General features: G+C 43.2%; 1 pseudogene; it reads left to right on the forward strand.

Moving 5' to 3' along the window:
• Positions 1–5,239: 5,239 nt before the first annotated feature.
• LOC147423217 (uncharacterized) lies at positions 5,240–11,488 on the forward strand (annotated as a pseudogene).
• Positions 11,489–11,923: the final 435 nt, after the last annotated feature.

An 11,923-nucleotide genomic window follows, 5' to 3' on the forward strand; every position in this document is an offset into this window, starting at 1 on the left:
CCAAAAATGCAAAGCAACGAAGAGGCCAAGGAGGCGTAGCATATATGACCAAAAAGAGTTTGAAAGATGTTTCCATTGTCAAAGAAGACAAGTATAAACGCTACTTATGGCTGAAAATCAGCCCACCAAATGGTCAAGTCATGTTTGTGGCCGGTTGCTACATTCCTCACTATGACTCCAACCTTTATGCTTGCTTGAATATGGATAGAGATCAGCCCTTTGTTGAACTAGAGGAAGACATTGCTCATTACAAGGATCAAGGTGAAGTCATTGTTTTTGGAGACATGAATGCTCGCACAAATATGTTACAACACGACACACAACAAGTAGACATGCCGCATGTCTCAAGAAGAATGGATGACTCATACATGTATAATCGAAGTTCTAATGATGCAAAAGAAGTGGATCACTATGGAAAGTCACTTCTACATATGTGCAATAGTACTGGAATGCTCATTGCAAATGGTGTATCTCTATGGCAAGGCACCAATGACTTTACATGTAGAAAGCACAACGGTGCTAGCGTGATTGACTATATGTTGTTCTCAGAAGCCACTCTAGAATGCATACAAAGCTTTACACTTGGTGAATGGAATCCGGAATCGGATCATAGGATGTTATGTATTGACCTCAAGTGTGGTAAACGGCCCGAGCATGTAGCCTCCAATCATGATGTGAATCATTTGTACCTACGTCTAGACTTCAAACGAGCACTTATATATGCTGATATGGTGGACCAAATGTTAAGCATGATAGAGCATCAAGAGAGGCCAACATTAGAATGCAAGTGGAAAGTTTTCAAAGAAGTAATTTTCTCTTGTACGAAGGAATGCTTTTCGGTGAAACACATGTCTTGCAAAAGGTCTAAGAAGGGTAGCACCAAGAAGAAATGGTTTGACATGGAATGTAGTCAAGCCCGAAAACACTTGCTAAGATTGGATGCAATCAAAGACAAGGAAGTTTACTTGGAATGTTCACACACATACAACGCACTTGTTCAAAAGAAGAGGAGAAGGTGGGAAGTCGAAAAACAACTTCTTTTAGCACAAGAGAAAGCACATGCATGTGGCAAGTTTTGGAAAAATCTAAAAGGCAAGCGCGTTGAGAGCTTTGGTGACTTGACTCTTGAGGATATGTATATGCATTGTAAGAACCTCTATGAGCAACCCAATGTTGATAAGATGAAGTGTTGTAGCTCCCTTCCGTTTATGTCTCCCTTCTTTACCATTGAAGATGTATGCTGTGCGCTTAAGAAACTTGCTACTCGCAAGGCAGGTGACCTTCAAGGTGTCAAGGCTGAAATGATTAAATGGACAAGCAAGAAAACACGATATTGGATATGCGATATGTTTAACCTTACACTTCAGTATGGCATGCCTCATGATTGGAGTGCAAATTGGATCAAACCTTTGCACAAAGGAGGAGATGTAAACAATGTGAACAACTATCGCACTATAATGGTTGGTTCTTTAATGGAAAAGTTATTTGGATGTATCATGGAGATGAAGATACGTGAATGGGCTGAAAAGAATGGCAAACGTGCACTTGGCCAAGCAGGTTTTCGAAAGCATCATAGCACTATTGATCACCTTGTCACTCTTCCAGTTCTTATGGAAGCATCTCGATTGAAAGGAAAAAAGTTGTATTGTTGCTTTGTGGATTTCAAGAAAGCTTTTGACAAGGTACCGCGAGGAAATCTTTGGAGATGTATGCAAAGCCTTCAAGTGCCGAGAGAATTTATGCATGCAGTCTTTCGCATCTACCAAAAAGTGATATGTCAATTACGTATGGGAGATGGAATTTCAGAATTTTTTGCAAGCACTATTGGTGTCAAACAAGGATGCCCACTTTCCCCATCCCTCTTTGGGCTACTCATTGATGAATTGGAATGCATGGTTCTCGACTTTATGCAGCAAGAAGGCATAGAAGAGGTTAAGATTGGAAATGCGGTGATCATGCTTTTGCTTTATGCCGATGATGTAGTGCTCTTGGCACATACCTTAGAAGATGCACAAAAGCTTATGAGTGTCTTGGAACGCTTTTGCCTACATAGCGGGCTGATCGTGAATGGATCCAAAACCAAGGTTATGCTTGAAAAGACCCTCAATGATGAAAATCCATGCATTGTATATAACAATGAGAAACTTGAAGTGGTAGATCACTTCAAGTACCTTGGCCTTGAGGTTCCATCCAATCATAAAATGGAAGGATTGTGCAATGCGTCGCTTGGAAGCCGGAAAGAGGGCCTATTATGCATTTGAGAACATGTGCAATGCAGGAGAGATCAAGTGTTGGGCTCTCAAAAAGTACCTCTTTGACACATTGGTGACACCGGTGCTTCTTTATGGAGTGGAGGTGTGGGGTGGAAGCATCGGGAAGTCTACTTGGAAAGAGGTTGAGAATGTCCAAAAGCGTTTTCTCACCAACTTTCTCCAAGACAAGACACAAACACCCTACATGCTCTTACTTCTTGAGTCCGGATTGCTTCCCATTGAGGTCTTGGGCATGCAAAGGGTTGTGGAGTACATGCGTAAGACACAACGTAGCCCTTTGCATCGACTTCCTAGAATCGCATATGAAGCAAGTCAAATGGTTCAAAAGACATGCAAGAGCAAAATACTAAGTTCGGGGTGGATGCTTGATATCAAGAAATGGTTTGGAAGATGGGATGCATGTCACTTGGTCAAGGATGCGTCGATCGACTCCCAAGTTAATGAGGCCTTCTTACAACGCCAATGTATCACGGCTTGGGAGAAATCCGGAGGTTCTCGCTTCAGCCATTACACCACACACGTTGCCCCAAACTACAAATCTCTCTTCTTCTCGGAACGAGGTAACCGAACCCATTCCTACATCCTTGAGTCCATCCCGTTGAGTGCGATCCGCACCATTGCCTCCATTCGTCTTAGCTCCCATTCTCTACGCTGCGAGACAGGACGTTGGGGCACTGGCGAGGAGTGTCATCGACTTTGCACCTTATGCCCTCGTCAAGTGCGAGAGAGTGAGTACCACCACATTAGGTCCTCTTTTCCCCATATATTCAGCCATGATCTCTCCCTACATACCTTCCTCTCCCAACCACGATGTGGACTCTCTATTGCGACGCTCATTTCAGCCATTTTTGAGCATCGAGAGTCACTTATGAACTCCACTCACACCACGTGACATGTTCCTTTGGTCCCATAGGTCATATTTGACCTCCCAGGACGATAATAGAACTATCTCTCTCTCTCTCTCTCTCTCTCTCTCTCTCTCTCTCTCTCTCTCTCTCTCTCGTTGAGGTCGGCGACGAGGATGTTGGGTGTTGATGCAGGTGGGGGTTTTGGGGATGACAGAGCAGAGGGAGGGAGTCGAGGTGTGTGCGCATGCCAGTTTGGCGGCGAAGAGAGGGCAAGTTGGTGGGGAGTAGGAGTAGGGAGGACATTGTCTGCGCAGAGTGGGTCTAGCTTGGATGACGTGGAAATAGGGGGTGGGATGTAGTATAGTATATTAATAAAACAAGGAGCAATAGCGATATCGCTATTGCTCCTTTATTTTGTCTTCTGTAAACCCTTCCCTCACTCTCCTCCGTCGTCGGCTCCTCCAACTGTAAACCCTTCCCTCCCTCCCCACGACTCAGATGTGTAGCATTATACCCATAGCATTATACTTCCTCTAGGTGACAGGATTACATGGGCGTCCTTAGAGGCCCACTTGTACTCAGTTTATAGCTTCTTTTTCCCTCAAGGACACTGCAGAGGCAGGATTTTGGTGAATGCAGATTACATTGTACTTATGTCAGACCCACCCAAGGTGACTACTTGACCTTTTCCACGGATGGAGATCTAAAGGTGAAATTTTTAAAGACCAAATTACGGTTTTCAACATCTCAGCAGCGTGGGTGATGAGATCTACATATGGTTCACTATATATTGGAGAGGAGCGTGTGGAGTCTGCTAGAAAGTAGGTATATCTTGGGATGACTATCAAAGGGTTGTCGCTCTTTGGTGAGAGACCTCAGAGGCTTGACTTGCACGAGTATATGCAGCTCTTGCTGTAGTAGAGAGGCAGTGTTAACACACATAGTCTCATGAGCCGCATACCAAATGGTGGCTTTTGATACCATAATTGCCCCCACACTTGCGTTTGGGGCAGCTATCTGGGGACCTAGCCTTCATCATTGGTCATAGTCACATAGATTTCGGTTTCATGGCCTTACAAACGGGTTATATGTTTCACAGACTGTGGCATACTTGGTTTTGTTTCTGCAAACAAATAGTGTATTGAAACCATCTTGAACTTCATATCAATTAAGTTCTGGACTTCTTCATGACTCCAACATGTGATCCGGGTGACCTAGGTGAGCCGGGTGACCTAGGTAAATGTGTGTTATGTAACATGATTTACCAAAAAAGTGTGTTACATAATAACTTAATATCTAGGAAGAGTGAAGGAAGAGGAGATACACATAGAGAGAGAGAGAGAGAGAGAGGTGAGAGAGAAGAGGGAGAGGTGAGAGAGAGGGGGGGAGGTGATAGTGTATACATATATGTGTGTGTGTGTGTGTGTTATATGTGTGTGCTATATACGTGTGTGTATGTGTGTGTGTATACATAAGTGTGCTATATATCCACCCCTCTCTCTCTCTCTCTCTCTCTCTCTCTCTCTCTCTCTCTCTCTCTCTCTCTCTCTCTCTCTGTGTGTGTGTGTGTATGTATATCTCTTCTTGAGATCTTTCATATCTTCTCTCCTCTCTCTCTCCCCTCTCTACGGTATAAAAGAGGAGTAAAGATTGGGAGGACCATTTGTTGTTGTTGCTGCAGAGAGGTATGGTCCTCCCTTCTTTCCTCCTCCTCCCTCTCTACCCCCCTCCTTCTCACCCTCTCCTCCCCTCTTAGCTATCCTCTCTCTATCCCTCATCCCCTCTACCTCTCTCCTTTTCCCTCCTCCTGTCTCCCTCCCACCAATTTTCCTCTCTCCTCTCTCTCCTCCCTTCTTTATTCCTCTTCTTGACCCTCAGCTCCCCTCCTCGTCCTCTATCTCCCTCCCTCTCCTCTCCATCGGCCTCTCTCTCTCTCTCTCTCTCTCTCTCTCTCTCTCTCTCTCTCTCTCTCTCTCTCTCTCTCTCTCTCTTGCAAGGCTTTCCTCTATGTCCATGAAACTTATGTGCATATCAAGAAGAACATCACAACCTAAGAGAAGTCGTGTGTAATAGTATTGAGATATAAAGATTTCATTTCAATTTTCTTGTGGGAAACAAATGGCTACGAAAAATTTGTCTTTTAGCAAGAATGAGCACGTGGTGCTCTTAAGCAAGGGCAAGGAAGTTGGGAAAGGAATCGTGATCCAATCTCTACCCCATGAAAAGCTACATGGAATAGAGTTTCCTAGAGGCACATTGGGAGTAGCCGTCCAATTGGCATCAGCTCCCGGTCTAACGTTGCCACATGTTCCACCCATTGACGATAATGTGTGCACCTTAGGTGTAGCAGTGGGCACAGTTGTAGCGTGGCCGATAAGAGAATTGGTAATGAGACCCTCTAGATTTTATTATGTCCTACATGCTCTCTTTTGCAAGCAACATCCAACATTTTCTGTCCAGGGAAAAGGACAACGAACTGTATCATCCGGAGCCAAAGGTTCAGTACCTATCGCTCCACGAGCCACTAGCATAGCATCGGGTGCTCCACCCAAACCAAACGTTTCAAAGCCTCCTCCAAAGACTCTTGGTTCATAGGTAAGCCACTAGAGTTTAGTGCCCTAAATACTCATGAAATTAATCGTTGTTTGCCAGTAATATAAGCTAATAATAATTTACCTGTGACCAAGTAGTCGACGGGTGTCAAGAAAAGAAGTGCAGATCAAGCAAGGGAAGTTGTTGAAAGCAAGCGGGTCACACGAGCACAGAAAGAAGACGACCCTAGCTCGGAGCCCCCAAAGAAAAAGGGTAGAATTGCTTTGAAAAAGGATGCGGCTAGCACAAAGAAAGAAGTCACCAAAGCGAAAGAAGTGGAGAAGCCAGTGAAAGCCAGTGCAGAGGGCACTACACAATCTGAGGTACCATCACCATCAAAGGACCAGGTCCCTATTGCAAACTACTCAAGTGAAGAAGATGACGAAAGAGAGGATGCGTAGGATGAAGATCGCGGTCTTTTTACTATTACCGAGAAATCCACCTTGAAATGGGATTTGCTCGACGACACTTTGCACCGCCTTCAGGTTGGTAATTTTAGATATGGTAGGCTCATCTAACATTCGTGAAGCAAACTACACAATTAAAAACTTTTCTAGCATGGTTATACAGGATACTCGCAAGGTACCACTGCCACGAGTGCCATTGTGTTGCTTGTTACCACATCCAACGGTACGGCTAGTGCAAGATCGAGTGAACAATCTAGCATTGGAGTTCTCTAGAAATGGACATGTTCCACATCGTGCGAGATTCATGCTTTCAATAAGGACTCCAGATCTAGATCCAGTAGAAGTTAGTCATGCTATTCGAAAAACCTGGGATCCAATCTAGATGCAACTAAATGAGGATTTTGAGAAACAATTGCATAAATCCGGGTGGGGGGACGTGAAAGGAAAAATGTTGTACACATGGGATGGGAATCACCATCTTCGGGCATGGAATGCGCAAACGATACAGGTACATGACTTCTTACACTATTGTTTCTGACTCTATATCAAGAAGAGAATAATTTTGTGAAACTATGCAAGGTGATTTTGCTAAGTAGCTCACAAAGAGGAGCCTAAGTATCATTTCTGTGTGGAAGCCTGCATGGTTGAGGTCACTAAAGAGAACGAGGGAGCAGTTCTTGCTGTAGTGGCACGCTTGAATCGGTAAGCTTAGCTATAACATAATTAACACATCCTAGTCCAATCGATAAGCTTATCTATAGCATGATTATTGCTTCCTAGTCGAATCGATAAGCTTAGCTATAGCATCATTATCGCTTCCTAGTCTTTTAATGGTGTAAGTTTTGTTGGCACAGGATTAATGACAAAGGCTACGTAAAAACTTCCTTCATAAATATGCTATGTATGGTAAGAGCAATGGGCACAACCAACATGGATACATTGCTTAAGGGTTTGGAGGACGATGTTCTAGGCTGGTTGCAACTAGAACTAGATGCTGGAATGAATAAGCGTGGGGGGTTGGAGAGACGCCGGTACAAGGTTCCTCTTATCGTGCTATCCCAACTACTATATCCAGTAAGTTTCATTGTACTTTTGGTTATTCTTAGCATGAGAATGTAGTGGATCAAACAAAGAATAAACTAATGGCACGATTCAGGCAAAGTACACAAAGGCTTTGGAATCTATGAGTAATAAGTGAAATGAGCTCTCAACAGAGGAGCTCACTAACCATTACCACAACGCATTCTATAAGGCTGACAAGAAAGGCCGAAAAAATATGCAATTGCGGATCCTAACTTAGGAGAAGAGTGGGAGGTAAGACTAATAGGGATTTCTTTCAAAGGGAGTTATGTTTACATTCATGTGCTGCTCTAAAATTTTTAAGATTTGTTTCTAGATTTCTTATGGGCATAGAATGGAGCAGGAGACCAAAGTGGTTGACAGATGATTGAATATATAGTCTTGCATGTGCCGAACTACCAAACGATCATCGTAGCAACGTGCTAAGGGCCTTGGTTAGCGATGACCCAACCACGTTATATCCAAGCCTAAAATCCGCACTAAGTAAGGTCATTTTGCGATAAATGTTTCACAAAAAAGAGTATAGTATTCTATAACGTAGTTGTGTGATAATGTAGACGACCACTTCGTGTTTCGCACTTGGTTACGCCGAGAGACATGGTGGAATCGACTTGTGAACGAGGCTACGAAACAGTATGCACTGCTGAAGAAATCGTGTCGTCTCCCTGAAAACGACACCCTTGTGACAACTATATGAGAGTGGCAATCGAGGTACAGTGGCACATTGTATGAAGTGGAGTGCGAGAGATTGAAAGGTGGACCAAAGCTAACAAGCAAAAACAGAAGGATGGTACTAACACGGCCGCCAAATGGGCATTTTACATGTATGTAATCTTGTCCTAATTGTTTCCTAAACCCTAAACAATTTGGGTGGTTGACAATATGTATATTTTGGCAAACATATACCAGATGGGTGCAGAACATGGGTTGGACAGATAGAGTTCTAGTTACAAAAGAGTGGCTCAATGTGAAGCACACTGCATGCATGTATACGGAAGAACAACGTGCAACATTGTGGCAAAAAAAAGTGAATGTTGAGTGTCCTCTTTTCATTGACTTTGCAAAGGACACTTCCCCTCCCAACGAGCGGGAGCAGTTCAGGGAGGCAGAGGCCGACAGAGTTAAAAGATAGCAAGAAGAGGTAAAAGCATACAAAGACATAGTTAAACTATTTTCAAGTCATGTGAGGATTTAACTCCAACCCATGAAATTAATTTTGCCAGGGTAAGAACCTACGTTCCCTAAAAGGAAAAGATGTTGTGACTGAGGAGACACATAATGAAGAAGAGGAGGAGGAGGATCGTGAACCAAGGCGCAGCGATGGTGAATGTCCTTCGGAGTTTGAGGATGATGAAGACGAAAGTGATGTTTCGCCTTCGCCCACTGCTAAGCCTACAAGATCCCCACAATCTACCTAGGTAAGTATTTGCACACCCTTACTGTTGCCTTAATGGAAAGGTTGTACTAATAGTACTCGTGTAATTTATATGCTCTCCACAGGAGAGCAGCACGAAGAAGGATAAAGGTCAAGTAATGGACAAAGATACTATGATGCCTCCAAACAAGGCAAGTACATCAAGTACTAAAGCAGGTCAAGAGGGAGACACGCAATCAATGGGAGAGAACCTATTAACACCGAGACCCTTGTCGGCATGGAAGGCACCAAGAAGTTTAGAGAAAGGCAGCACATTAATCGAGCCACCTCATCTTCCAACCCATGTATCCATGGAACCTGTGGGCATACATGGGAACATTCAAGCTCCTAATAGTTCCACAACACATCAAGTGTCTGACCATCCAAATACTCCTCAATCCCTCCCCAACAACAACAAGAACCATTGACATCGGAATCTCATAGTCATGTCCCAGAGCCTGAACAAGCACCACCAGCATCTCATACCACTTCAGAGCCTCATGTTCTTCCTCTGCATGATGAGGCACATGAGAAGGCACAAAGACAATGCACAGAGATTGGAATTAATATAGGGCTTGCTCCTGTACACCCCCAGGCATCCACCGAAAGTGAAGGAATGCAAGATACCATACGCTCTAAGGAAATATCAACAATTATCAGCCTACCTCATAAGTACAGAATGATTGATTGTGGTATATGTTGTGCAGTAAGCAAGGTATTTATTGTAGTGGGTGGATACAAATGATGCAAATGGTACAATAACTGAATTTTCAATGATATTGTCTACTATAGCAGAGACTGGTCACTGCGGAGATCCTGCTCTTCTTGTTGGAGGTGAGCAGATGTCTAGCAACAAAGTGAAGATATCTTTAAGTATATTAAATACAAGCACTTACATGTTTGTTATATCCAGATGTCATGGTGCAATGCAACACTCCACCTCACGATGAAGTGCAGAATTCAATGGCACATAGCTCCGGTATGCTAACAACCTGAGGTACTCTTGGTATTACTATCTCACCTTTCTAACTGTATATTCATTTGTTTAAAATAAGATCCTGCGGTTTTAGCTATTGATCCTATGGGAGCAACAGACGAGACGGGAAAGAGAGATGTAGGTGCCCTACTCACAAATATTTCGGGTGCGAGGCAGGACAACAAATGCAGGTTGTGATGCAATATTTTGTCATCTCCCAACCGACACAAGCGTCGTCGAGATAACATTACCTAGTATCCCCAAATGGAACCATTTCGAGCTCCATCGAATCCAGAAGGTGTTTGGTATTGCCAGGAAGTATCTTGATGAGAAGGGAAATCTAGTGTTGTTATGTCGTCAAGAACATGCGTGGGCATTAGTTAGCTTAGCAAATCGAAATGGGTACTATCTTGACCTTACAACTATCGTCTTGTATGCTACTCCATTCAGCCTTCACGGTGGTGTTGCGGTAGGTAAAACTACTTGCTTGGTTTGGAAAATTAGTGTGTGATAGAGTGTGCCTCATTATGACTCTTAAGTCCCACAGATGCGATGCTTGGAAATCGTTGTATTCCGCAAAATTGGTGCCTACAGATTGAATCGAAAGCTTGATTTGAACGTATCTGTGATTACTACACCGCCAATCATTGGCAACTCAAAACGGATGGCTCTCCTTGGCGAGGTATGCCTTGAGTTTTCAACAAGTTCACCTCGATTGTATTTGCTTATCTAATTTACCAAACATGCATTTAGAATGATAATATCTCTGCAGGGGGCATGGAGAGAAGTCCAACTTTACACGAGAAGCTACTCTCTTTCTATACAGAGGAGGGTAATGTAGTATTACAAATGTATGTTGGTTGCGGTCTTCTTGCACGTCCGAGGCTGCGAATGGGTCGGCATGTACTATTGCTAGATAGACAAGAGTCAATGGAAGAATTACATCATCTATGTAATGGTAAGTGTCTTTCTTCCTCGAGTAGTGTGAAATGGGAATTATGTATCCCTCCTAATATGATGCTAAGTAAGATTTGTTTGGTAATTGATCGTTGTGAAGGCACATGCACACTTCCGTCTTGCCATGCCAAAAGGAAACTCATAGTGTTCGATGTTAACGATGTCTTGTTGAAACGGGTGGTGGTAAGAAAGTTCTCCTTCCCACGCTGCGAATATGCATAATGTAGGGCGAATGGGTGTGTCATTGCGACCTGGGATATTGCTATTGTTGAGAATGATGTTTGAACTTTTCGATGTAGGGGTTTGGAGCTCCATGCAAGAGGAAAATCTCACCCCCATTATCGATTTAATTAAGAGTAAATACAAAGAGGCTAGGTATGGTGAGACATTTTTCAAGTTTTGCCTGCATCAAGGACACTGTGAAGAGAGGCAGTGTGAAGATAAGCATCCAAAATTCAATTTGGTGTTTGTGAAGAACTTTAGATCTCAATTGGTTGCCTCTTACATCATGGATCCTTTGGACACCATTCTAGTAGATGACAATCCTAAGAAGGCAATCGAAAACCCACCACATACGCTTGTCACAGTGAGTAGTTACAAGGGAGCAAGCAACGACAATGTGCTCCTCGTGAATTTACTCCCATATCTAGAAAGTCTTCATGCATATCATGGGTTAGCATCGGATTATATCGAGAACACGCCTTTCATACAGGGTACGCAATGTATGTCATAGGCTTTATGTAATAGGTGATTGGTTTCAAATACTATCTTCTACGACTTCTTAGTAAAATTTATGTATTAATGTAGTTTTTGCTAAGAGCATTGTCCCTAACCAAAATTTGATTGTAGTTTTTGTAGCGCATGGTGGGGAAGTTGAGCACACAACGGAGGCGACACATGGTCTTGGAGGAGATGCGGTCATGGCACATACTAAAATGTGATGAGGGGACCAAGATAATTGTGTACACAACATTGTTTAGTTGTTATATTGTAACTCAAAGTTATCAAATAAATAAAGATATTTGGGTCATTTATTAGTCTCCACTCTCTATCTTTGTTTTAATCTATTTGGTTTTACATATGTACATGTGATCGCACATGGTACACGAGAGAGAGAGAGAGAGAGAGAGAGAGAGAGAGAGAGAGAGAGAGAGAGAGAATGCAAACATTGTAGCCTAAATGATTTTAGCATGCGGTAGCGTGAACATGCACCCAACTCAGAGTTATTGTTTTCTCTTTGTTCAATTTGATAGAAAACCACATCGTAATGTGGGGGGAGGGATGGGGATTAGTGGGGTAGAGGAGAAGAGAGAGGGTAGGAGGAAACAGTGTAGAGAGAGAGAGAGAGAGAGAGAGAGAGAGAGAGAGAGAGAGAG

The sequence above is a fragment of the Adiantum capillus-veneris genome, chromosome 26 (genome assembly GCF_014529385.1).
Source record: "Adiantum capillus-veneris isolate H3 chromosome 26, ASM1452938v2, whole genome shotgun sequence".
Classification (NCBI taxonomy): Eukaryota; Viridiplantae; Streptophyta; class Polypodiopsida; order Polypodiales; family Pteridaceae; genus Adiantum; species Adiantum capillus-veneris.